We start from the raw sequence: 27,654 nt of genomic DNA, 5'->3' as shown, positions 1-27,654 counted from the left end.
CATCAGTATAACGCTGCAATAAATTATTTTCTATAATTTTTTCGTTCTGGGGCTTTAAATGTGCGCTTTGCAGAACTCAAATTACAAAATTCATTTGCTGTAGCCCTTCAGGCCTTCACTTTGACCCATGGTTTAAACAAAAACCAAAAATGCTGGCGCTGGCCCATTTTATTTATCAAAGAGGGTCACTTCTTTTGCCATTGTGAGTCAAGCAGGTTGATGATAAGTACTTTACCATGCAGGCTGCAGCTACTAGTTTTGACCAGTGTTGCTCAGTAAATATTTTTTTTTATGCACAATGTGCACCACATTTTATCAAAAAAACTCCACCATGGGTCATATTGAAACAGTGTCACAAAAGGAATTAATTGATATTGCAAGTGTGGTTACTTTTAATGTAAGCGGTGCGCGCCTGGGCCTTTACCATCTGTGGCTCAAGGCCCAAATTAGCTCCCCCAGCCGACATACAGCTCATAAGCCACTGATCAACTGACCCAGCACTGGCTTTCCTTACTCACACCAATCGGGGGCACACCCGACCATGTACAGGCTTACTAATTAAACAGCCAGCGACAATCACAGCTACACGTTATTATTACATCTTCTGCCCTTGCCTCTGCTTTTAACCTGGGCACTGACAACACAGTTCTCATGTTTAAAGGCATACTCTAGTAAAACATTTTATTTTCCCTATGGGTCGGCCATGTTTTTTTAAGGCTAAGTGGCTCGATTTTAGAAAACTTTCCTATGGACCTTACCCGAGTTTTCGTCCATAAAACGCACGCGAAAACAAGCACCTGGGAGCCGCCATTTTCTGATAATCCTATCTTTTCCCCGATCGCCCTGGCTCACCTGCTTTTGCGGCACTAAATCAATTCCCCCGCCCCTGAGCCTGTCATCAGCAGACTCGTACCGCCCATTTCCCAACGCCAAAGCACGTCTCGTGTCAATATTCGCTGCGCTTCAGCTAATGACGTGTCGCCATGGAAATGGCAGGACGCCTCTTTCCTCAATAAGTATAAACAGACCGTTTCACAACACACAGCAGCCGATTTTCGATTCCATTCCTCTCTGTGTTACTTTGAGTATTCTGTGACTCGTTTCAGTGCTCTGGTCAGCTACCTTCGCCGCTTGTAGCCCGTGTGAACACCTGTACCATCTCGGTAAACTATTTTACTCTGTTTACCACACAATGGCTACAATAATGCCCTACATTTACGAGCCTGAGTATACCGAGGAGGAACTACTGGAAAGGGAAGCACGCGAAAACGATGGGGATTCGGACGGCAGTTGGGAGGACGATTCAACAGATGAAGATCCTGGGCCTAGTCGCATGGACGGCGTCTCCACCTGGTGCACATGCAATCGGTGCAAGCTAATGTCAACCGAGGACGAGAACTGCTGCTGCCGAGAAAACACGGGATGCCTGGCCTACATTTCGGAAGGCGAGCCACGACTGCAATGCATCACCGAGCTGCCAGACTTCAGGGCAGCCTGCCTCACACGGGCCGTGTTGAGAATCTTGATGGTGCTTATGCACGAACTTCGAGCAACTGTTCGTCCTCGTAATCCGAGTAACGAGTAAGTATAGTCTGCTTGTCATGCCACTCCTATTTCATGGTCTTCTACTATATCCAAAATTACATCTACATATCATTGTAACGCATGTAAGGCGTTGAATAGTGTGCATTGTCTAGATAGCATTTGTCCGTGTAAAATGCCATTAGTTACAAGAATTGTCATTGACAACAAACGTTTATTAAACTTATCTGGGTCATTTAAAAACAGTTTGTTTCATTCCTTTTCACAGGTGGTACAGGCTGGTGGCCTATCGTTCCTACACATGGTGGCTTCACGGGAGGCTTGGACACTGCGTTCGAAGAGTGATACCCGCCTGTGCCGTTCGTGCCATTAGAGAAACGTTCCCGAGTGACAGCGGTCAGTACAGGGGATTTTCTCTCGCTGTGCTGCAACCTGACCTGTATAATCTTTGAAGTCTTCTATTTTTGTGTCATGAAAATAAGATACAAAATAAAACACCACATTTATTTTAACAACGTTTGTCTCGATTTTTTAAATGAATCATATATATCTATACTATCAATTACCATTGGATTATACAGACCTTCGGGTCTTGGCCACTATAATACACTGGTTGAAGTGTGGGTCTGTGCTCACAAGAATCTGCGGTACGTGGCATTTGTTATTGATAAGCAACGATATACTATCATTCATATAAAGGCGATATACTGTATATTGATATAAAGGCGGTTCGCGCCGGTGGATGCTCGCTGGCATGGGGGGGCTGTCCGTGGCGCGAAAGGCCAAGGTGCCAAACAACATGTACACTTCAAAAGGTGTCCCACGCCAAGGGGCCATCGGTCACATGGCCTCCTCAGACCCCTTGTCTCCAGCCAGGCCTCCCCTTGAAGCAGGACGCCCCCCTGCAATCCACATAAGTGTGTCTCCATTCAGCAGTCTTCCTGTGCCTTATCTGCACGCCCCAGGCCCATCCATCCCACCCCCCTGTATCAAAGGCGGTTCGCGCCGGTGGATGCTCGCTGGCATGGGGGGGGCTGTCCGGGGCGCGAAAGGCCAAGGTGCCAAACAACATGTTCGCTTCAAAAGGTGTCCCACGCCAAGGGGCCATCGGTCACATGGCCTCCTCAGACCCCGTGTCTCCAGCCAGGCCTCCTCTTGAAGCAGGACGCCCCCCTAAGACCACGACATACATACGTCATTCATTCACAAACACACCCCTGTTCCAAATACTTTATAAACCACTTGATATGTCTCATGAGAACATCTTTGTGCTTTGCAAGTCAACTCCTGAACGTGTTACCTGGCAACCACCGAGATCTACGTTAATCTGGTCGTCGTCGTGCTATCCGTGAACTTCTGTGACCGCTTAGAGCAAACCCATCAGTGTGCTACCTGTGGCCACCCACCTATTCTCCTGCAACATACTGCTCTGCTTGCTGAATCCGACTGTTTGTTGGTCAAGGTAAGGCCATGTATCCTAGTCATATTTCGCAGATTTTTAAATTTCTATCTATTTGCGAGTAGAGTACACAATAGTGCTATGTTCATTGGTCTCATTGCTATTGACTATAGTTTCCATTGCTATGCTATCAATAGATCCATTTATTTTCATCTGTGTCTATTGTCATCGAATTGCATCCTTCGGGGATCCAGTCTATGATGTAAGCATGTTTCCTTCTCGTGCAATACAGAACATCCAAGGGATGAGTCTCATGTTCAGATTTTAGTCACATCATTTATACATTTCTGCAATTTATGCAAATACTAAGCTGCACATAATGAACTGGTACAGTTCCTGCGACCAAAACAAACCTTGCATTGATCATTGTATGATTCATTTACTTTTGTATCAAATCTTTATTCTTGAAGATTGTATAATAATGTCGATATTTACTTTTCAGATTTATCAACAATGCCTGCCTGTTCGATTAGCGGTTGCCCTTCGAAGACCCATGCGAAATCTGAAGGAACTACAATGCATGTATTCCCGAAAACTGTCGATCAAATAAGAGAATGGGTCAGACATTGCGGATATCCACTGGATGAGCTGGAAAGTAGAGTCCAACAAGTCTTAGAGGACAAGAGGGGCGATCGATACCGCATCTGCAGCCGGCATTTTCCCTCGAACATGTACAGCACATCTTGGGTAACAAAGAAGAATAAACGGCGAACGACACGGTATTGCTCGAAAACGCTATTCCCACTCTATTCGTCCACATTCCGCCACCGGTGAGTCAAGTGTCCGGATTTAGCTTTCGGCCTCGCGGTAGTGTGTAGCAGAATGGATTAATTGATATTGTAGGTGTTCTATCCCTTGTAATAATTTCGATATTGATATGAGTGTATATTTTTTTGAATAATGACATTTATCAATATATTCTTTTTCGATTTCATAACCCACAAACGCAATGTATATATATATGGGGACAGGGAACTGTGCTGTATTGAGCATTTTTCAAGTATTCTGTCGGCTTACATGGCTATTTTTAATATTGGCATTTCATTATCAATCATTAATTGACCTTTACAACTTCTTGACTATCCCTTGAATCTGAAGCAAGAACATTCTACATCCTTGACGTGGTCGCAGTTATCAACCACTTCTAGCGCGTATCAGGTAATCTTATTAGGCTAATCCGCTATATACTTGTTTTATGCATGTCAAGTAATAGTTTTATTCTATCGTGTAATTATTTTACCGAATGTTTGGTTACTGCTTTCCAATTGATATACACCTTAGTTATCGTCCACTGGTGTTTGTTTTCAGTTATAATTAGTGTTATCCATACTAATGCAAGTACTGTCTTTCAGGGAGATGCTGAAGCGTCCGCCACATCTACAACATTTCTAGATGTTTTTCAACATCAGGAGGTATGGATACTGACCGCTCCATCGAGCATCATCATCAGAGCTGGAATTCTTGTCGTTTCATTGTTCTACACAATGTTTCATTCGTGGTTAGCCGTTGATATGTACCTGTGCTGTCGACCCCAGGTGTATGTTATGTTTTCACAATTGTAATCCTCACTAATGCAAGTACTATGTTTCAGGCAGTCGATGGAGCGTCAACCCCTACACTTGATGCAGAGCCTGACATTCAAGTATACGAATCGGCGCAACAGCTTTCGGAAGTGCGCAGTACATTTGCAACATCCATAGATATTCTTCAGCAGCACGAGGTATGGATGCTGACAGCTCCATCAAGCGTGATCATATAACGTGATTCCATTTGCTATACTTTCTTCCCTATAAACGAAAGTGCTGTGTTTCAGGGAGACGACGGAGCTTCCACCCCAATCACAACATCTCATTGAGATGATGCAGACGTAAAGGAATCGTTGAAATAAGTCGATGAAATGTGATCATATTTGGATTTCCCTTGATTCTTTTGGACAATGCATCTTTCGCGGTTATCTCTTTATATGTACCTGTGCGTTCGACCCCAAGTGTGTGTTATGTTTCCAATATTGAAAACCATACTAATCCAAGTACTGTGTTTCAGGGAGACGACGGAGCTTCCACCCCAATCACAACATCTCATTGAGATGATGCAGATGTAAAGGAATCGTTGAAATAAGTTGATGAAATGTGATCATATTTGGATTTCCCTTGATTCTTTTGGACAATGCATCTTTCGCGGTTATCTCTTTATATGTACCTGTGCGTTCGACCCCAAGTGTGTGTTATGTTTCCAATATTGAAAAGCATACTAATGCAAGTATTGTGTTTCAGGGAGATGCGGATGCCTCCTCTCCAATACAACCATTCATGGCTGTCCATGCAGAGCCGGAGGTATGGATACTGACAGTTCCATCGAAATAGATCATCACTGGTCGAATACTTGTCGTTTGATTGTTGCACACAATGTTTAAATCGTATTTGGCTATTGAGATGTACCTGTGTGTTCGTCCTCACGTGTTTTATGCTAACAATATTTTGATACATAGTAATGAAAGTACTATGTTTCAGGGAGACGATGGAGCCTCATTCCTTGCTATCTATACGGATACAGAAAATATAGTCGTTGCAGCGCAAGAGGATGTTGAAGGTCGAGTCAAAAAAGTTGCAAAGAAAAAAAAACAAAAAAGGTTAGTTACAAACAGTTAATAACTTTAAAAAAATGTTTGTGGTGGGGACTATTTTATGTTTTTTTCTAGTCAATTCTACTACACTCCATCTTGTGTTTAAACTGAACATCCCTTTTCCAATCTCTCCTCCAGTTACCCGTGGGTATCAGAACTATACACACACAGACATTGAAGCGAATGAGAGATGTGGCTTGCCAGACCATGTACACTATGGAGGAACTATTAATTGAGGCGAGGCGTGTTCATGCTCGAGATGCTCATGTCCAATGGCCAGAACATGAATTAGCTCTGATTGGAGACTACAGCAAAGTTGCATTGGACCATAGCTACTGTGCGACCGGACCACTACAAGAAGATGTTATTGAATGTATTGGAGATAGCTCTGAAGTAGTTGCAGATCAATTTACACAATCTACACCAGCCAAAAAATTGCCACCAAAAAACATGTCGACATTGTTGTGTTCTCCCATCAATGTTGAATTAGCAGATGTTGAAATGAGAGAATGAACCAGCCGCAGCATCCATAGACGCAACAATACTTGATAGCAGCGATATTACTTTCCAATGTGTTGACATCTCCACAGCGTCAAAAGCTGAAACAACGTTGACGCAGGATGACAGTCTAATGAAAGAGAGCAAATACATTGTATTCGACAGTTGCTTGATGGAAATTATAAGTATGCTGAAATGTGTGCATTCCGTTAGAGGGAAAGTATGTGGGAAGCCATTGATTAATGTGACTCGTAAAATGAAAGGCACTAACGTCAAAATAAATGCCGCCTGTAGATTAAATCATAGGTTCTCATGGTCTGCACAACCGATGCTGGGGAAACTGCCAGCAGGCAATCTACTGTGTGCAGCTGCATCACTTTTTAGTGGCTCCAGTTTTAGAAAGTTAGAGGCTTTCTTTCATTTTGTGGGACTCCAGTTCATTTCTAGTGCGCTGTACTACACATACCAACGTGATTATCTGTTTCCGGCCATTAGTGATGCTTGGAGAATTGAACAATTGTCTCTAGCAAGTACATTCGAAGGCAAACGATTCAGGCTAGCCGGCGATGGACAGTGCGATAGGGTTTTCTGCCAAGTACTGCACCTACCACTTTCAGGACATGGATAGTAAGAAAATTGTGAGTTCGGAGGTCGTGCAGGTAACACAATGTACATCCTCAGTGGCCATGGAGAAACTAGGATTTATAAAATCAGTGGAACATCTACAATCGAGGGGGATGGACATCGAGCTCACAGCCACGGATAGACACGTTTCAATTGCCAAGACAATGAGAGAGCAGTTCCCGCATATTAAACATCAATTTGACGTATGGCATCTTGCTAAATCAATCAATAAGAAAATCTCAGCTGCAGGAAAAAAAAAAGGTTTTGAAAGTATTTTGCAGTGGTCACATTCTATCACCAGCCATCTTTGGTGGCGCTCAAAAACTTGCGAGCGGTCAGTGGAAATACTACTTGAAAAATGGCGGTCACTGATGCACCACTGTACCAACGTTCACCGCTGGACAGCAAATGAACATTTCCACCAATGTGAACATGGCCCTTTGTCCCCAGAGGAGGCACGGAAGAAGAAGTGGTTGATTCCATCATCACTGACACACAAAGCCATTGAGAAGATTGTTTTCGACAAAACTCTATCAATAGATTTGAGAGGACTGACAGAATTCTGTCACACAGGAGATTTGGAGGTGTTCCACAATATGTGCCTAAAGTACAGGCCAAATCGCTTGCATTTTAGCTTTCGGGGCATGAAACATCGCACTCTACTAGCCGTCTTGGCCCATAACAGCAATGTCGGACGTGAACAATCTAGGACTAGGGGCAAAGTAAGGATGCCTCGCTACACCAAGGTGTTTTCAAAACGAAGTAAGCAATGGGTGATCAAACCAGTCTATGATGAAATGCAGTTCGACTTTGTGAAAGGCCTTATTGTTGCTGTGTTAGAGAAGCACAGATATGGAATTTTGGACGTTTCTGTACAGAGCAGTGATCCATTGCCACCAAACATTGCGACTGTGCCATGCCCACCCGATGCACAGCTGATTGTAAAGTACAAATCGCGGTTTAAATAATTGCAATAGGATTGTATTTTTGTAAATAAATGTTATTGTACAGTGTACCAGTAAACCTAACCCCCAACTTCACCATCATGGGTGGCGAAGAAGCTGGGTGTCATCTTTGAATTCTCTCTATTCACCTCACATATGTGTATGTATATATTTTTCTCATGTCTCATCTCATGTAAATGTAAATGCTGCGCACTGTTAACGGAGGGGAGGCTTGCGTATTGCAAAAAATAAAACAAACAAACAAACAATAAATCTCACTTTTAACTCAACTCCTGTGGTACTTTATGCTTTCCCTGACCTTCCGCAAAAAAATTAAATGTTTCAATTTGGGCTGCAAAGCTCGCAGACAACGGGGACAAAATTGGGGCACTTAGAACGCGCCAGCCAAGCAGGCCGTGGCATTTGGGAGAGAAGCCAGTTCGCATTTGCACATTGAGGCGCACTACATAGACGGATTCTAAAGTTGAAGTTCTCACAGATGCCTATACTACGTGATGTTGCAAATAAAGAATGCGAAGGACAGTGCACAGATGAGGCCCACAAGTCGCACTGGAAGTATAAGGGTCTATTGTTTTTTTACCTTGAGACAGGGACCATACAGAAAGAACTGCATTTGAAGGGAGTGCGCAATAACGTAAGAGACGATAAGGCAGAAAATTCAGAAACTAGACCGAGTTTCAGTTTTAGGTCAGTATACGAAAAATCATTGTCAAGAGCAAGGTCCTTTTTACAGATTGCATTACGAAGAGACACAATGGAAATTTCAAATATAATGTAAGTAAATCTTTACACGCTTTTATACCGGAATGAAGATTTAGTGAATGGATGCATGAATAAATGAATGAATGAAGACTGTAAAAGATGTTAAAACTGTTCGTAGTGGGCACATGGGCATGCAGGTTCATTGGTGTCACCGATCTCGCTCCTTGGCCCAGCCACTTTTCCCTGCACTACGTGACTGTCTCTGTATCCTTCAGCCCCTTGTCCCGGCATTTACCTTGCACTTGCCACCAGCTGGCCCTATTATTTAATTTGTATTCAACTATCCTTGTACAGCCCATCCCCATGCGCGATCAGTATGCACTTGACACTCAGTATCACTATACACTTGAGTATACGCGCGTTACAAATGCCATATCATATCATTCCTCATGCATGTAGAGTGTCGTTTATCATTGTGTGTTGCCCTAGATTTATCTTGTTACTTTTCGCATTTATGTTAGAGAAGAACATACTCCATTGAACTACCCTTGCAAGCAAATAGTTTCTGATCGGCCGTAATGAATGAAATGAGTAATATTAATGAAGTTCGGCTAGTGAGACTAATTATCATTTATTTGTTTTCTTAACAGGTATTTGATCCCGTTCTGCAACTGCCACCTGTTTGAGACACCGGCGGACGGATTCTTCAGCAGACACCTGCAGCTTCGTGTCAACAACTGGAGCACGATCACCATATTATGGGACGATCGCCAAGGGCCCACATGCCCTTACGCTGTACTAGTGGCTAGAAGCAACATATCAACCTTTAGGCTGGACTAGTGCTTAGTTGATGGAACAGCCTTGCGGTTCACCGTGCTTCCAAAGTGATTCTTTTTACGAAAATGAACACCCTGTGTGCCATAATGGAACAGCGCGTGACCCAAGATGAAACGGAACAGTTATTGCGGATACAGATAAAAGAAAATAAATGTCTTCCGGAGTTCATATGAATATTCTCTAAACATTTGATGCCAAATAAATGTACTTTACCAAATGTACCGTGTTGCTGTTTCATTGTAAAGTACAGTTTCATATTCCGAATTGTGGCGCGCTGTGTTGTGAGTTGATCTGTGTTGGTTTCCGGGTTCTGTGTGGAGTCACGCAGAAGACGACTGGGCGCGTTTGCCTACGCAGCACAGTAACGTCACGGGGAGAGGCGGGGAATATGAATGTTTTGATAATATCAGGCTCAGGGGCGGGGGAATTGATTTAGTGGCGCCAAAGCAGGTGAGCCAGGGCGATCGGGGAAAAGATAGGATTATCAGAAAATGGCGGCTCCCAGGTGCTTGTTTTCGCGTGCGTTTAATGGACGAAAACTCGGGTAAGGTCCATAGGAAAGTTTTCTAAAATCGAGCCACTTAGCCTTAAAAAAACATGGCCGACCCATAGGGACAATAAAATGTTTTACTAGAGTATGCCTTTAAGTTTACATTAAGCTACCCGTTATAGATTGCTAGCCCTCGCATTACTCTGGGCTGACCCTACTTAACAAAGGGCAACTAATTACTTAATACCACCCTACAGACAGCTCCATATCATCAGGTCAACGTGTTTAGTAGGCCCAAAGCCCCCCCACTGTACCCCTCCACTACCTAGGATGTGAGAGTCAAGGCCTGATAAATTCTCTTTTCAGGGATACATTTGGATTTCAGTTTTTTGCTGACACATGGGACCACAAGCTTCCCTCATGTAACGAGTGCAAATCAAGGGGCACTAAGAGTTGCCATCAATTGTCCCATTTGTTAAAAGCCTAATACTCTGTTGTTGTAATCCCAACCGCTGTGCAAACCGTACTGTGGTGACGCATTAACGCCTGCGTCCTATTCCTGTTGCGGCAGTCCCTGGCTCAGTGTACACAATGACACCTACAGAGACAATGACAAGCTGCGGGAAATGCGCATTGAGCATATATGTAGATTTATCCTATTTTAAATATCACAACATCAATAAATGTTTTTGGAAAGGGCCATGCTAACGTGGGGTTGGGTTTTAGGGACTTCAAATGAAAATGTCATTAAGGGCCATGAGTTGACGTAAATGTCCAATTACGTTTGTCTTTCTACTTCGGAAGTAACATGGCACTCCAATGAGCGATTACTGCTGGCAAACAGCCTGGATGTTCATTTCCCTGATTTAAACTGGCTCCAGGGAAAGCCGTGCAGTCTTCTAAACCGCCTGTATAGACAGCGAATGGCTTTTTATCACCATCTAATTTTAACTGGGCTTCTCTGCTTCCTGGGCAAACCAGAGGCCATCGAGGCCTCTGATTAAACATTTTACTGTTAATATGTTTATTTAACACGAACAACAGTTTCCTCATTACCCGCCCCAAAATGTGACAGATGGACTTACAAACGACGCAGAGGCAGAAGCTAAGTAACAGCTGTGCAGGGCCTACAAAACAAATTCTGTGGCTCACTTCTTTTGGCCCAGGAGCGTACTGCTTACTTTCAAAGTAAGCGGTGCGCGCCTGGGCCTTACTTTACCTATGGTCCGTGGCCAATGAAGGTCCCCGCTACCTGGGATGTGCCCACGTTCCAGGTAGTGGAGGCCTCGGGGCAGGGGCCCCAAGTTGCCTACACGGCCCCAAAAGTCAGCACTGAAAGACGTGTAGCCTACACATCTTTCAGTGCTGACATTGTTGGGGCCGTGTTACATGACCCCAACGGTCAGAACTAATGGGTACTTACCGGCAATCTTCTCTGGCAATGGCCGTCTCGTCTCGGCTGGGCTGGGCAGGGCAGCTCAGCTCAGCTCAGCTCATCTCGTCGATGATTCCGAACATCACCTCTGCATAGATACAGTAATGTATTACTGTATCTATGCAGGGAGGGAATCTTCGGTGCGCTGTTTCCGCACACATTTTACTGGCGGGGCCACCCCTCAAGCGCCCCGCCAGCCTCCTAATAAAATGGTTTACGTAGAGTGCGTGGAGCTACGAGCTCCACGCACTTTACCATGCAGTGTAAAACGGGACGCGCCCCGCTGTAGCAGCCCGCCAGTGATAGGACAACAAGTTGAACAATGTATTGTTGCCACAGCGCCCCCGCGCTTCTGGCAAACGCAAAGATTCAGAAGAACTTATTCTGAAGCTTTTTTCTGCTTTATTATTCTGAACATCGGCCCGAGTCCCAGTGGGGGGGTCGCCGCCCTATGATAGCGGCCGCCACTGCCAAAAGTTCATATTTAATCCACCAAAAAGTGGTTATTTTTGGTAGAATGTGATTTCTTTCATCATATATGAAGACTACATTTGACACACTGAAACACAAACTGGTAACCTTTTCATACATTACACATCTTGAAAATAAAAAGGTAATTGTTTTGCCTTTTGCTGAATTGCAATCTGGTATTTGTAGTCTCCCAGTCAAGATGGGGGAATAATGCCACAATTGTACACTTTTTGCTTAACTTTTTGCTGTCAGAATGTATGTATTTGAGTTGTACTATGGTATGTGTACTTTTCAAGTCATCCTCTTAAAGCATAGTATTGTTGAAGCCAGGCATGGGGTTTGAGCAGGGTAAATGATGGGAGGGCAAGTGAGTCCTGAATATTTGCCCAGGATGTGGCAAGAGAGGTTTCAATCTGGATACTCATGCAGTTATTTTTCCGATTGTTGCCATGTGCTGCTTTTCACGGCATAAGTAAAGGATACATGTGTGTGGACAGTGTAACATTTTTCAGAGGGCGGACGCAACCCCCTTAAGTGTTTTTGAGGTCGGCAAGCTTGCTCAAGCATTTGGCTACCAATATTTCACCCAGGTTTTCATTGCAGACAAATTATAATCAAAGCCCATGCTCGTATTGGGATTTTGTTTTCCAGGGAGTATTTCCCTACATATTTCTGGGTTTAAACGGTGAGCACCTTTTATACTTTGCCAGCATATTTATTGGAACATTTCCTCTCTCGGGTTATTTTTCTGTTGTGGATTACTTTTTTTTTGAAAGTCCAATGCTCTTTTGTCTAGTGCACTTTTTTCTAAGGGGAAAGGGCAATTGAACTAAATTTGGATTTTTCACTTTAAGGTATGTTCACTTTTGTGTATTTTTTTGGGTGCCAGCTTTTGAATTTCACTTTGGTGGCAAAAGTTCCCACACGAAGTGAAACGAGGGAGCCGTACTCCTCCCAATGTACATTTTACTGCACGTTGCCGAAGGAAAAAGAAAGAAGACCCGATTTACAGGATTTACAGGACGGTCTAAACGTAGAACATCTCAGCAACAGTCTCCTAAACCGCTCAGTTGCCTTTGCCGGTGTAGAATAGCAGAGGAACCTATAGCAGAAAGTTGCAAACAGTGTTGGCCTGCTCAGCCCCTCCAATCAAGGCTCAGGTGGGTACATTAATGAGGCTCCCTTCTCATTTTGTAGAGAGCAGCACTTGTTAAACATAGTTGTTATAATTTTTTTGACCATCAAAAAAATCCTTATGTTTAGTTTAGGAAATAAAAGCATATTGATAATTTGAACATTATTTATTTATTTTTACTTTTGTAAAGCGCACTAAGCCTGTAGGCACCTAGGCGCAAACAATCATGAAACTTCTGCAAATACAGCAGTTAGTTTCAATTAACAAAACACAATCCCCATATTTTTTCAATGCCTTCCACAGATAGTGTTTTCAATTATACCAATTACATTTGGGAAGAGATGTGTAGACTGGTCTCAAATTCCGGCTTCTCCACTTAATCAAAGTCTGTGCTCACAGCCAAACCCTTTAATCACACTATGCCTTGTTTGCCAAAATGAGAAGTCTGTACAAGGTATTCGGCTGTCTGCTACTTCCCAAAAAAATCCATCACTCCTGATATTACCACATACGTAAATTTTAATATTGACAATTCATATACTGGACGTCAGTGTATTTGTTTACTACCTTGCGCATGGCAAAATGTTTCTAATTTAACTTCCCATGATACCTTTGCATACTAAAGACTCATTCTATTATATCACTGATGCCACTATTTTTGCAAATTAGGGGGGCCCACACATATTTTGCCACCCAGGGCCCTGCAAATCCTAGGGCCAGCCCTGGACATACATTATGCAGCGTCTGGTGCACACATGGACAGACATTGAGCAGAGTTGGTGGCACAATATATGACAAAGCCCTTGTGGTGAAACGTGTTCGTTTTTTTAGGATGCCTTGAATAAATAAACAGCACTGGAAGGATGCAGTGCTTTTACCTCTGATTAACCAGTAAGTCCTGTGAGTGCGCTGCAACCTAGAGTGTCTCAGTTGTTTCTCACAAATATATTTTCACTCCCGTTGATGTGCCCCATAATGCCATTTTGTATGTCATCGTGAATCCCTTTTCTCATAATATGTATGTGCTCATGGGCTTTGCAACGAAGCACGCCGAGTTAAGGTGGTCATGACTTCCCACATCCTCTGAATTTCAAGGGTTTTGATGAGTTAAATCTGATAAATAAAGCTTTTTCAGTGAATTTTAAGGGTTTTGTTATACCATATATTTTTTTTTAGAGGTCACTAGTCCTGGCCTTCGGCCATGTTCACTGTTCATGTTCCACCAAGAAGTTTCTTTGGGACCCAGTAGACATGGCCTTCGACCGTGTCCTCTGTCAATGTTCGACCTCCAGATTTCCTTCGGGCCCACCAGTCAGGACCTTCAGCCATGGCAGTGAGCATGGCCTTCTGCTGTGCCCACTATATCTTTTAAAGCACTACCTTTCCTTCCTGCTCACTAGCCATGGCCTTCGGCCATAACACAGTACATGTTCCACCAAGAAGTTTCTTTGGGTCCCACTAGGCATGGCCTTCGACCATGGCCACTGTTCATGCTCCACCTACAGGTTTCCTTCTGGCCCACTAGCCAGGTTCTTTTGCCCTGGCCAGTGAGCATGGCCTTGCGCCGTACCCACTGTATCTTTTCAAACACTACTGTTCTTTGAACTAGTCTTCCTTTTTTTTATAACTCATTTTGCATTCCTGCGATTATTCTGCAGTTATGATGCACCAATAACCACGACTACGCTTGAAAATGCAAAAGTCTTCTCCGTCCTCACAGGCGCTCCCCACCTGCTTCTTTCCCTTTCCGAGGTCATCCCACCTCCCCATCCGTTTTTAGCCCCCTCTCTTTGCACCCTTTCTGGCTTTGCTTTGTGTTACGTTTTTTCGTTTCAGAGCTCGTCTTCTGTTGTAACTGTGGTTATCTCGCAAGATGACTGCAGTATTCCCTCGATAAACTGTAAATGCTTGGTCTCTAGACCCCCCAACTCTCCAAGTTCACATGGTCATCTGTCCTCCCCCCCCCTTCCCACCTGTAGCCCAATGCTCCCTTAAATTTTTTCAGTGCTTTTCGTTTTTGGCTAACCCCAAAATAACCTGCAGTTATCTCTCGCATCGATCCAAAGAAATGTCTCTGAAAAGCCTCTGTTGCGATGCACCATGCTACCATTTTGGGAGACGTGGGCACCACTTCCCAATTAAATGTTTAAAAAAGTACTGGAAGAAACACACACACACACACACACACACGCTTTTGCTGTTTTCAGAATAAACATTACAATGTAGGCAGTAAAGCAAATTGAACACCGTAAAAGCAATTCAAACAAGTACCTTAATGTATAAAGGGTGGCTCCTTCCACTTCAGAAGTCCTTCCCTGCTAAGGTGAGTAGCCCTAATGCCATTGAAAGTGTCAAGAGCCCAGGTAAGTAGCAGGGAACTGGAAGTCTTTAAAAGTGAAGAACAAGTATTTGCAAATTCAAGTGGTAGGTAAAGGTTCCAGTGAAGAAGAAATTAAAATATGTCAAGTAGATTAGGGGTACTCTGCCAAACCCACCACACTAGGTGAAGTCCTGGAAGGATCCTTGGCTGGAACTCCAACAATTGCAACCATGCAATGGAATGTTCAACTGAAGTAAAAGTGCTGGGCTGACTGACTGCAGTTAAATGTCCGTTCCCAGGGCGTCCAGGAGCCGCAGGTCCAGTTTTCTGGTTCAGGGTTGGGTCTGACTAGACTGTGGTTCTGGATTTCCCAAAGCTGGACGACCCAGGTAGCGTAGCATGACAACTACTGTAGGACCCTACCATGACAGGAGACCCCAGGACTTGACTGAGATGGGGAGCACTGATGAACAACCCGATCAGAGGGGGGCAGGCGGAACTCTTGGCTATGAAGATAACTTTGCTCCAGGTAAAGGCCTCTATTTGTGTTGGAGAGTAGCAACTGCAGAAGGATTGGTACGACCTGCAGCATTCCAGGCCAAAACCTCGGAATGGGGGCTGATGTACCGAAGATGCCCTGGATGAAGCTAGTCGACCACAGGATGCTTCTGGGACATTTATGAGGGCAGAATCCTCATGCAGGTGCCCAGACGTGTTGGTGCCGCCAGCCCAAGGGTTGAAGCACTAACAAGGGTCTTGAGGAGATTGATGCAGGGACGCAGGGCTTTGTCACAACTTGGCTGGTGACCATGCTGGTTGTGTTCAATGGCAGTCTTCAGGTCTTCAGCAGACTTCTTTTCTTTTCTTGGCTCTAAATGACTATCTGAAGAATGGCTGTAGGACTCCTCCTTTTATTCCCAATTCGATCTGGGGTCGCCCCCATCCCACCAAGTGCAAGGTTCCCCACCATTCAAACTACTAGGGGCTGTCTAATCCTGGACAGCCTCTTGCTTTACATCTGCCCAGTCACAGGCATCTTTCCCCCATCGATCCCTCTCACCGCTCCTCTCTTCTGGAATGATCACTTTCTCCTTTCCTCCTGGCTCACCCTCTCTACCCGCTCAGGCCAAGCCAACTCCAGCACTAACACCTACCTTCTTGGTTATCCGACCCATGAAACATGTGTCAGTTGAGGCTTTCGCTGCCACTTTCTCACCCTCCTCTTCCACCTTGGCTGACTCGCACCCTGACACAGCCCTTTCCATGCTCCACTATGGTATATCTGATACTCTCAATGTTCTTGCCCCTGTCATGAGGATCTGCTTGAAGCCCAAAGCCCAGTGCAAATCTTGGTATGACTCAGACCTCATCACCTTTAAAAGCAAGTGCAGGATGGCCGAGATGAAATGGCGTGCTTCTGGTACAGTCTCTAACAAACTGGCCTGCCGCCTGCTCCAAAGACAATACCGGCTCTCTGTCCGCACTAAGAAGAGAACCCACATCCAAGCCTGTTCTGTGCGGCATCTAACAACTCGGCCGAACTCTTTAAAATCTGCAAGGAGCTGGCCAATCCTGCTGCAGTCTCTACCTCTCCTGTCCTCTCAGGCCCTCTGCACAGCCCTGGCTTCTCATGTCATCCTTTCCTATCTCTCCTCCTCTTCCCCCTCCTCACTGCTCTTCGTCCGACCCTTTTTCGGCCACCTCCTCTCCTCCTTCTCTGCCTTTCCTCTGTTCTCCCCTGACAAGGTTTCTAGACAAGTCTGATCTATGAAAATCTCGTCTAAGCAGGTTCACCCCTGTTCCTCCAAAACCCTCACGGACCACATTGACACCCTGGTTCTTGCTCTGGCTGATTCCCCAACCACTCCTTCGCCACTGGAGCCTTCCCTTCCCCCCTGAAGCACTCCCTTGTGCACACTCTTCTTAAAAAACACACTGCCGACCCTTCCTGTCTGGCTAACTATTGCCCAATCTCCATCACTCCTTTCCTGGGCAAACTCGTGGAAAAGCTGGCCATCTCCCAGCTTAATCCTCACACTGAATCTGTTGGTTGTCTCCATGACCATCAGTCTGGCCTCAGAGCTGCCAGAAGCACGGAAACAGCTCTCCTGAACATCCGTGAAGACCTGCTCTCCAACCTTGATTCCAACACCCCCTATGTCCGCTTCGTACTTTATCTCTCTTCTGCCTTTTTACTCGGTTAACCATGCGATCCTTCTCAACTGTCTCCGTGATAACCTGGGTATCACTGATCAGGCCCTGGCTTGGCTGACTTCTTTCCTTTCTGATCGACCCTCCCAGGTCCAACTTGGGTCCTTCCTCTCCTCTATTTCTGCCGCTACCTGTGGTGTTCCCCAGGGCCTAACCTCTCTCCCTGGCTGTTCAACCAATACCTGGCACTTCTTGCCCACCGCATTGCCGCTCTCTGCCCCAACTCTCAGTGCTATGCCGATGACACTCAGCTCATTTTCAGGCTCCCTTCCGCCACCGCTTCCCCTTCTCTCATCTCTGACGGTCTGCGATCCAAGAGTCGTGTGCAGCCAGTGATCTCTGTCTGTCTTAATGCCAGGAAGACCAAGATACTCCTCATCGGCACACCTGCTCCTTCTTTTCCTGTCACTCTCTGGCCGACCTCTCTTGGCCCTGTGAGGCTAAAAACCTCAGGGTCATCTTTGAGTCCACACTCTCCTTCTCTCCTCACATCTCTGACGTCTCTAAGAATTCACACTACCAGCTGCACCTCCTCAGAGGTATTCTTCCTTTCCTCTTCTTCCCCCAGAAGCTCACTGTCTCCAGAGCTCTGGTTCTCTCTAGGCTGGACTACTGCAACAGCCTCTTTCTAAATATGCCTGCGTCTACTCTCTGCCCTCTGCAACTCATCTGTACTTGTTCTTGGCCTCAAACCCAGGGATCGTATCTCCAGGACTGATATCTCTGCACTGGCTCCCAGTGGCTGCGAGAATACCCTCTGCCTTGTCCACAAGGCCTTCTGCGGCCTCAATATCTTCATCTCTCTCTTCCTAAATATTTTCCTTCTCGAGCTCTTCGCTTATCTGCCTCCAGCTCCCTTAGGGTCAGTTGCTTCTCCAAGCAACAAGTTGGCGGTAGATTTTTCTTCTGCTGGGTCATCCCTCTGGAACAGCCTCCCTGCCGCTCTGAAACTTGAGGAGAACCATCTCCGGTTCCGGAAGCTCCTCAAAACCTTCCCCTTTGCTTCTGCTCTCTCTCCTCCTCTCCTCTGCTGATCTCCTCGCTGAAACTGAAACTGCACTGGTTACCTGGCTACCCTCTGATCTCAGGCCCAGGTCCCCTCCCCTCCACACCTGCACTTCCCCCCTGGCAACTCTTGTACTCAGAAACTGTTCCTGTATCCCCTTCCAGCACTTGGCATCTGATGTCTGCACTTACCTTTGCACTTCAGCTGGCCGCACTTTTTATTTATTGTTATATATATATTTCTTTTACTGTTTATCCTATGCACTGCACTGCCTCCTCCGCTATCCCCCTCCCCTGCACTTGCGCAATCTCAATGTCACCCGGCCTAGTAAAATGGTTGTTTCTGGCTTCCCTCTGTTCCCCCTCCCTTGCCTCGTCACACCTTGAAACACTTGTGTGTAGGCGCGTTATAAATGCCATATCATATCATATATCCCCTGGCTGGAATGCACGTTGGGATAAGACAGTCCACATCCAGCCAGGACCACACACGTCCACAGCCACTTTGCCAGGAAAATTCAAAGTTTTGCTTGGGAAAGGGCTTACTATATATAGCATTTCCTGACCTGAGATGGTAGTGTGACATCTGGGCTATTCTCCCCAGCGGAAAGCCACCCTCTTTGAGGCTAGGGAGGTAAACCTGCTGAGCAAGACCCTCCCTAGGGGTCTGGGAAACTGGGACCTCAGTGGAAGGTCAAGGGGACAAGGACTCCCATTCCTATAAGAAACTCTCTATCAAGATTAAACTGTTTGCATATATGGGAATAGAAAAGACTGATGTTACAATCCAACAAATAGTGACATTGCTTCCACCTCTTTGGCTCCAGGTAATGCCGAATGCCCCTTGAACTCAACAGTCAAAGGGAAAACAACGCCCCTTTCAAATATGGCAGTGGAAATAAAGAGATGAAGAACCTTGAATGGAGGAGAAGGAATCCTACGAAGAGGCGAGCCTCTGAGGTGAGAATGTTCGGATCGGGCAGAGCTGCGCTGCGCTGCACTGCAGAACCAGCGGTAGCATGGAGGGAGAGAAGGAGCTAGGAAGGACGCCATAGGAAGGCTGGCACTGAGTGGCAAGCCAGCCCTGACCGACACTCAGATGGAAGGACCGTTTCTTCAAGTAGCGTGACCATGCTGCAGCCGTGGTGGGTCTGCGGCCTGCAGAATGACGCTGAAACCAGTCACACTGAGGAACGAACCATCTTCTCCGAATACGAGGAAGAAGACTGCCAAAACGTGCAGAGTCCAGAAAGTATGCGCTGACCTACCGGAGAAGCCAGAGGCGAACAAATGAAAACCTTCAAGATGAGACGCTATCCCGCTGGAGCAGATCCGACGGTAACAGAGGTGCCAGGGTTGTCCAGGGCAGAGGGAGGCAAGAAGCCAGAACAGGTTACGAGAGCCCTAGAAACCGAGTCCTGAACATTGGCCACGGCCAAAGAGATCACCCAAGATGGAGAATCGGATCGGTCAGGAGAACCCTATTGAAGCAAGTGACATTGTACACTATCCAAGTAGAAGCGAACCTGGAGGATTCAAACATGCAAAACAAGAGCCAAGAGGGGAACAACCAAAAGGGTGGAAAAGGCATGAAGGAAACATCCCTCCGTTAAAAGGATACAATACTTTGGATTTATATCTATCAAGAGTTGCAACATTTCCTTATGTAGTTAAAATGGGAGTTGGAAGCGTCTTCTTTGGTGAACTGACATTGAACATTTTGTTTGGGACAGAGAATAATATCCCAGAGAGATATTACCGAAATCTGGGATGGATAAAACCGGAGCCAGAAGCCTAGTGCTCTGGTTTAATTCATGTTTATTTTTTACAGTGGTCACGCCAGATAGCGATTAGGTTTTTGGACTAAGGACTACTTTTTATTTTTGACAATAGACAGGCACCCTAGTTTTGTAGGCAGGTAAATCCCTCTTAGCAATAGGGATAGATTGGCATTTAGCTTTTTTTCCGAAATTGTTTTCTCATAGTACACTTAAACAAATATCGAATTTACAACCATGCCTTCAGTGAAATGTACATATAATTCACCCCAAACCTCCCCTCACACGCATTCCTGTGTGAGCTCACTCCCGATTTCAACCCCTTTTATACATTAAGTCTCTCGGTTATTCAGTGATGATATTTCTCGAAAAACTGAAGCCAGGCCCCTTCAGTACTTGTTCATGTCTCATCCATCAGGTGCGTTAAGTATTCCATTTCATTTATGGCCGTGGCTTTTAGGACCCATTTCTTTTCCATGGGAGCTGCGTCTATTTCATCCCTCAGGTTTGCCTTTCCATCAGCGTGAGTCTTCCCCCAGGTACATGCTTACTAGCACATTCGGGGCGTAGCGCCAGCAGTGAATAAGTTTGATAGCTTTCATCCTATACTGTGGTCACACCGTGGACAACTTGACTCCTTTACACATCGTGTCCCATAATTGATCTGAAATGTCCCTGCCCAAGTCTACCGCCCACGTGGCCCTCACCGGCAAGACTCCACCCTCATAAGTGTACCTAAGCTCACCATACAGGCCCTTTGTGTCGGTCCCATGTAGTAATGCACTCTCAAATGTCATGAGTTCACGCCTCCGATTGTTTCCCCATCTCTGTTCCATCAGCACCCCTTTAAGATGTAGATAATGAAATACTGATAGCTTGCCTATATGGAGGCATTCCTCCAGATGTTCCAAGGGTAGATAGTCTCCCTTTGCCCACATCTGTCCAGCCCAGGTCAGGCCCACCTCATTCCAGAGTTGAAACTGAACCAGACCGTTGATCTGGTCTCCCAGGGGTGGGGCCCAAATGGAGCTCAATGTCAAGGGCACAACGTGAGCCATTGCGTGGCATTGCCCTCCTTCCACACTGTCCAGTACTTTTAGGATAGGATGCAACAGCACTCGTTTGGGTATCTCCCTCTGTGGGACCCACAACCATTCACCCAATGTTACCGGTGCCAGGACTGTTGTCCATATGGACCCACTGCTTTTGTCTCCGTGGGGAGCCCGAAAGCCCCAAATGGGAAAGCAGCTGTAGGCAGAAATACAACACGGTTGTGTTTCGAAAACGCTGCGGTTTTTCTTTCTAAGTTTCTCAGGCTCCTGAGAAAGGAGGAGCCTGAGAAACTTAGAAGGAAAAACCTGCAGCGTTTTCAAACACAATAACGTTGTATTTATGTTTGCGGTACCTTCAAAAGCTACTGCAAACATAAATACATTTTTAAAGCTGCGGTTTTATTTCTAAGTTTTCCGGGCTCCTTCTGCCCAGAAAACGTAGAAAAAAAACACAGCTAGTGCTTATTATTTTAAAAATAAATAGCACTTACCGAGATGCAGCTGCAGCTTTCCTGCCTGTAGTCTCCGGTCTGCGTCCTCCGAGTCCCGGCACCAATGAAGGAAAAGCCACCCAGTGGTAGCTTTTGTTTACTACAGCTGGCTGGCTTTTCCTTCATTAGTGCCGCAAAAGCAAGCACAGGCGGGCATCGATTTCACAAAATGGATGCCCCCATGTGCTTCCTTTTGTAAATTTTGAGCTTCATTTGCTCAAAATTTTACATTGGCACTTTTTTTTTTTAAAGTTCCTATCTATTTTTTTTATTATTGGCCATCTTTTTTTGCAATACCCTTTTTTGGGCGAACCATTCCTTTAATGTTTTCGTTTCCCCATACCTCCAGTGCCCATGGTTCCATAACCAGGGCGTATAGCCTGGGTGACAAGGGGCAGCACTGTCTTGTATCCATTTGTAGCTCCAGGGCCCTGAAGGTTCGCCCTTTAACCACTACTCTGGCAATTGGTGACGATTATAGAGCCGCAATTGAGCCCAACCATTTGGGTCCCATACAGACTTTCTCTAGAACCCATGTCATGAAAAACCAGGTGACCCGGTCGAACACCTTTTCTGCGTCAAGCGCCAAAAGCAGTGCCCCACTGCGCCTCACCTAAGGTTCAGTCATGATATGTAAGGTCTTGCATAAATTATCTGATCCTTGCCTATTGCGCACGAATCCCGTCTGGTCCGGGTGGACCAGCTTGGGGAGGTAAGCTTCCAATCTGGTTCCCAATATTCTGGCGAAAATCTTGGCGTCTGGGTTCAGCAGTGAGATAGGTCGATATGAAGAGCACTGTTCCCTGTCCCTTATCCGGTTTGGGGATGACCGCTATCAATGCTTCCAGGAACGTGGGTGATATTTCCCACTCCCTCAATGGAGATAAAGACATGGGCCAGCGACTCTGCAAGGAGCTCCTGGAATTGCTTGTAAAAATCTGAGGTATACCCATCTTCTCCCAGGGCTTTGCCTGGCTTGAGAGTGCCTATTGCATCCGCACCTCTTTGGACATGATGTCTCCTTCTAGCATTCATCTCTCCTCGACTGTCAACCGCGACATGGGGAGCCGGTCCAAGTACTCCTTTACCCTCCCGTCATCTTCTCTATGGGGTCACGCGTAGAGGCCCTCATAGTATTCCGCGAAGCATTCTTGAATATTTTCCCTTGCGTTCCCATTTGGCCCCCCACCCATCCCTGATGTGCTCCACGTTCCTCTCCACTTCGGCCTCCTTTATCCTATTTGCCAACGACGTCCCTGCTCGGTCTCCCTTATCATAGTATCTTTGCTTAGCATATCGTAGCCTCTTAACCACCTCCCCCCTAAAAGGAGTGAGTGCAGTTCCTGCCTCTTGTCCCTCATGTCTTTCAGGAGCACTTCCTGTTCAGTCCCTGTTTGTGTCTGTCGGGCCCACATGTTTCGAATATCCCCCGGTATTTGTTGCTCCGTCAATGCCCTCTCCCTTTTCTTCTGTGCCCCTTCTGCTATCAAGAGGCCCCTGAAAGAGCTGGTCCTGCCTCCCACACATACTTCATCTGTGTATCCCCGCTGGGGTTTATCTAAAAGAAGCACTGAATTTCCTTCCTCATAAATTCCCTGAAAGTTGGGTCCTGCATGAGGCCATAATTACAAGGCACCCCCCCCCCCCGACATTTCCAACCCACCACTCCACCGTGACCATCTCATCGTCAGACATGTCATTGTTTCAACACTGGGGGTGCGGGGGCGAGGGCGAGGTCCCTTTGCTCCTGAGGTATCAGCAAGAGGTTAATTCTAGTATATGTTTGGTGTGGGGGAGAAAAGAAGGTGTAGCCTCCCTGCTGTGGGTGATGGATTCTCCAGAAGTAGTCCTGGAGGAGCTGTGCAAAGTCCCTATGGACCCTGTCTTGGCATTTTCATTTTTAGTTTAATAAACACACTTGAAATGTCTTCCTTCAGTCCGACTCCTTCTGATTCATCACAGGAGGAGGAGGAGGAAGTCCAAAGCACAGGGTGAAAAATGCTTGGTGCAGCCATTTTGAGTACTAAGTACTCAAAATCGCATTTTGCAGCAAAATGCAAGAGTGCACATGGTAAAAGCACAGTAGAAAAATAACTACTGCCACAAGCCCATCTTGGACACCTCACAAAAGTAACAGAAATGTTACAAAAGGAAAAGGGATATAAAGTACCACTGCAGCACTTCACTATAAGGTGATTGTGCTACAGTAAAACAACAAAATAATATTACAAGGGGAACATAGTCCCTCTGCATTGGTATTTGTGTGGGCTGGACAGTGCCTCCAAAAGAGTTGAGCAGAACAAGGAAAGTAAATCAAAAAAGGCTTTACTTAACTTCATAAGTCAGGATAGGGTACAAATCCGAGCAACAGGGTAGGGGATTCCATTAATGTCGATAGAGGGGAAGCTGCAAAAATATAAGAAAATCTTTCCTAACACCCAATACTGATGATGTGTTACGAAATTCGGTCATTGGTTTCGTCAGGTAAGCTATGTTTTTCTTGATCATGGTGTCAGAGGTGTTCAGTTTCTTAGAGATATTAGTCAGCTTTACTGCTGGGTTGTTGTTTAATTCCATAAACCGAGGAGGATGGCCTTGCTTTATGGCAGATGCTCTGTCTGATCTGATCGTATCTGGTGATCACTGTTGGTTTGAATTTTGGGAATCTGTATCCTGAAGGTCCAGAGCAAGAGAATGTGCCAGTTCCTTTGAGGGTTTGGGTTGATTAGATTATTTTGGGTGGGTTAGTTCATTGTGAATTCTAAAAAAATCTTTAGTATTCAGTTGTGCAGAAAAAATATGGTTTCATATTCTAATTTGTTTCTTTATTACAATTGTTCTTGGTAGCTCCTGCTATGTATTTTCCACGTCGGATTGTCATGAATTCCTCCATATGTGCTCTAGATTGCCAGTTGCTCTTTTAAGGCAAGTCAATCATCAAATTGTTATTGATCTTCGTTATGGTTTTTATTCTTTTCGGTTTCATTGGTGCAACAATGTCCAATGTTTTGGTGATTTCTACGTTCATTTTGTCTAGAACGAGGGATTTTTTTCTGGTATTGTTGTCCATCTTGGGCAGTGTGAAATGTATCAAAATGTGTTTGTGGACTTTGTTCATTTGTCTTATAAGGATCTAATGCTTTTGATTGCCCTTTTGGGTAGATTGACACTTCCCATGCATGTGCGTGTGGTTTGTGTGAAGTCTTATCTCAAATGAGTAGATGATGTCAAGGGCATATTCATCTTTATGGGAAGACTTGTTACTTTTGATGTAGTATTTCCAAACAATTGTTTTCAAAACTGCGAGTGGGATGTGTGTCCACCTGAATTATCTTTAGTCTCTCTGTGTAAGCAAGGGCTACTCCTCCTTCCCTTTTAATTCATTATATTTGACATGATCATTTTATAGCTAGATTGTATTATGGAGCCCACACGTGTTTGGTAATGGTCAGTGAGCCATATTTCTGTGATTCCTACCAAGTCCACATTGACATTTTCGATGAATTAGCAGACATTGTTTTCATTTTTGATAGTGTATCTACGTGTGCCTATTTTTAGTGATGGGATTTCTGATTTCTTGGTGGGGGGTGGGGCGTTTGTGGGTGTTTAGGCTGATAGCCAGAGTATTGTCTTGTATAGTAGGTTTGGCTACTGTAAGGATGCCGAAGTAAGACTGACATGCATGGGTCATGGTGATTATTAGAAACCTTTATTCAAGTGTAAAAAGAAAAAGAAAACCCTATTTCGTACTAACTCTAAGAGGGGTTTCCCTTACTAAACTGAAATAACTTGTGTCAGAATGTCCAAAGCAAAAGACCCAATGTCCGAATCCTGACTCTGTCCCTCACATCTAAGTTTAAACCAAAATGAGTTTAGTTTTTTCCAGCCCAAAGGGAGTGGTACCCTTCCCCTGGACAAAAGACAGTTCTGGAATCTTCAGACCTTGAGGAATTGGGGAATATCTTCCTTCCCCGGCCTTGTTCAGGCTGCTCGTGAAAGTTAAACAACAGTTTGGAGAAATTCCATCCCCTAGCTGGCCTATCTCAGGCTTCTACACTGTCCTGGGTACCTTAACCTGATTGGCAGACCTGGTTCCTTTTCACCAGGCACAGTTGCAAACACAAATGGAGTTTCGATGTGTTTCCAAACTGAAGTGGGTCCTTGGCCCAGGTTGGTAGACCTGGGTTCCTCCCACCAGGTACTGCGACGAAGAACAGCCTGGATGCACTCGCCAAACTGTTGTCACATACAGACTTGGTTTACTCGCCTGCCAAGTACTGCATGTGTACTGTTTTACAGTTCTCTTTATTATGGGTGCGGGTCCCAGATTCGCACTTCTGACTTTAGTTTCTCACTGTATAGGCTCAGTTCACTCTCCTGCCGTGCCTTAGCCTGTGACCAATCAACCATCATTTCTCCCATGGTTTCAGGGTTCCAGACCATCTTTTTCTAGGCTCTCAGCTCGTGCTACCACTTCATTGGGCCTCCAGCGCATCTCCAAGCCAACCGCATACATTACTGGGTGGGTGTCAGTTCCTCCGGGGCAGCTGGGCTCTGTCACGGGGCTGCAGTGGCGTTCTGTAGCCTCTCTCGCTCTGCCACGATTCATCAGTCTTTTTGGAGTTCCTGCTAGCACGGTTTCTTCCATGCACACTCCTCAGAGTTTGAGCCCACCTTCTGTCCGTATGGTCCTCGTGTCCTGGACCAGCCTTGGACTCTCTCCCTCCGTTCTCGGCATCCCGTTCAGCTTCCGCCTTCACTCCTGGTCTGTGCTTGCTCTTGCGGCTCCTCCAGGGTTGGCTTGACACTTGGTCAAGTCCCTTGTTGCTTTTCACATGGCTTCTTTCATCGGCTGTCGAGAACCACTAGAATGGGAAAAGTGGTTCTGGTAAGTATTCTGTACTGCTCTGCGCCGCCTCCTCGTCCCAGTACTGTGTGAGATATGTTGTAACTCACTAGAGATCTTCCTCGTCTCAGTACTTTCTACTTTCGTTGGACTACAAAAATGTGTGGTATATGAGGGTAGGGGTAGAGAGGGAGGAGGTGAAGGAGAGATGGGGTTGTTGTAGTGATATGGTCCAAGGTCAGGTGATTGACAGGGATTCAGTGTTCTCCCGATATGGTCATCACCGGTCCTAAAGGGAGTTTCCCCTCCCATGACATCCACCCACTGAGTACCACTCCCAAGGGGACTATCTGGTAGCAGCCTCATCGGAAGGGGCTCCCCATTCGGAAGCAGTGATGACATCTTGGGATTCGTCCCACTACCCTGGAATGTTGGTGGAGGGAGGTTGAACATTAGTAGACTTTCTGAGGTTATGCTTAATCCACCTTGGAGCAGTGTTCTGGGGGGTTGTTGGCACCGGTGATTTCCTGAGTTGGTTAGTAAGGTGCCTTGAGGGTCAAGGGTCAGTTATATTTGTTTGCTTTACTTGAGTAATCTGATAACTTTGGGTTGTCTGTCATAAAGTTCAACTAAAGTCATGTTTTTAACCTAGAGCATAATGGATTACATTATTGTATGTGTTATGGTTCATTTGTCTTATGTGTAGCGGTGTGGTTGTGTACCAAGATATTCCTGCAAACACAGATCAGCATATATTATTTAAATGCACCAGGCATTATAGGGCTTTATCCTTAAATCAGGGACATGTAAGTAGAAGACAACACACAGCTCCCTAATGGGTAGAAAGAACCAGATAGACTTTAAAGATTTTAACTTACAATGTAGTTCAGCGTAGCTGTGACAGAGATTTAGTGGATGCACACGAGCCAACGAGTGAGCTGCCTGCTCCCAAAAAGTGCCAAACAGGGACACATGGCAGGCAAAATGGAAGTCAATTTGCAGGCATCTTCTTTAGTTGAGCTTGAACTCCACTAGGGAGTCAGACATTGTATATAATCATTCATGAAATACTTGGCCCGCATGTCTTAAAGACTGTTTTGAAACCAAGCAAGAAGCTTGAATGTTCATTCACAGTTTTTACACAGTAGAATACTGATTTCTGAAATGTAA

At 45.5% G+C, this 27,654-nt stretch overlaps 1 protein-coding gene across 6 annotated transcripts in view; it reads left to right on the top strand.

The window, feature by feature from the left end:
- Positions 1–27,654, top strand: part of SCLY (selenocysteine lyase) — a 951,200-nt gene that overhangs the window by 192,549 nt on the left and 730,997 nt on the right. The window lies entirely within an intron of this gene.

The sequence above is a fragment of the Ambystoma mexicanum genome, chromosome 10, assembly GCF_040938575.1.
Source record: "Ambystoma mexicanum isolate Mex_15411 chromosome 10, UKY_AmexF1_1, whole genome shotgun sequence".
NCBI classification, from domain to species: domain Eukaryota; kingdom Metazoa; phylum Chordata; class Amphibia; order Caudata; family Ambystomatidae; genus Ambystoma; species Ambystoma mexicanum.
This window is presented reverse-complemented; position numbering and strand designations above follow the sequence as displayed.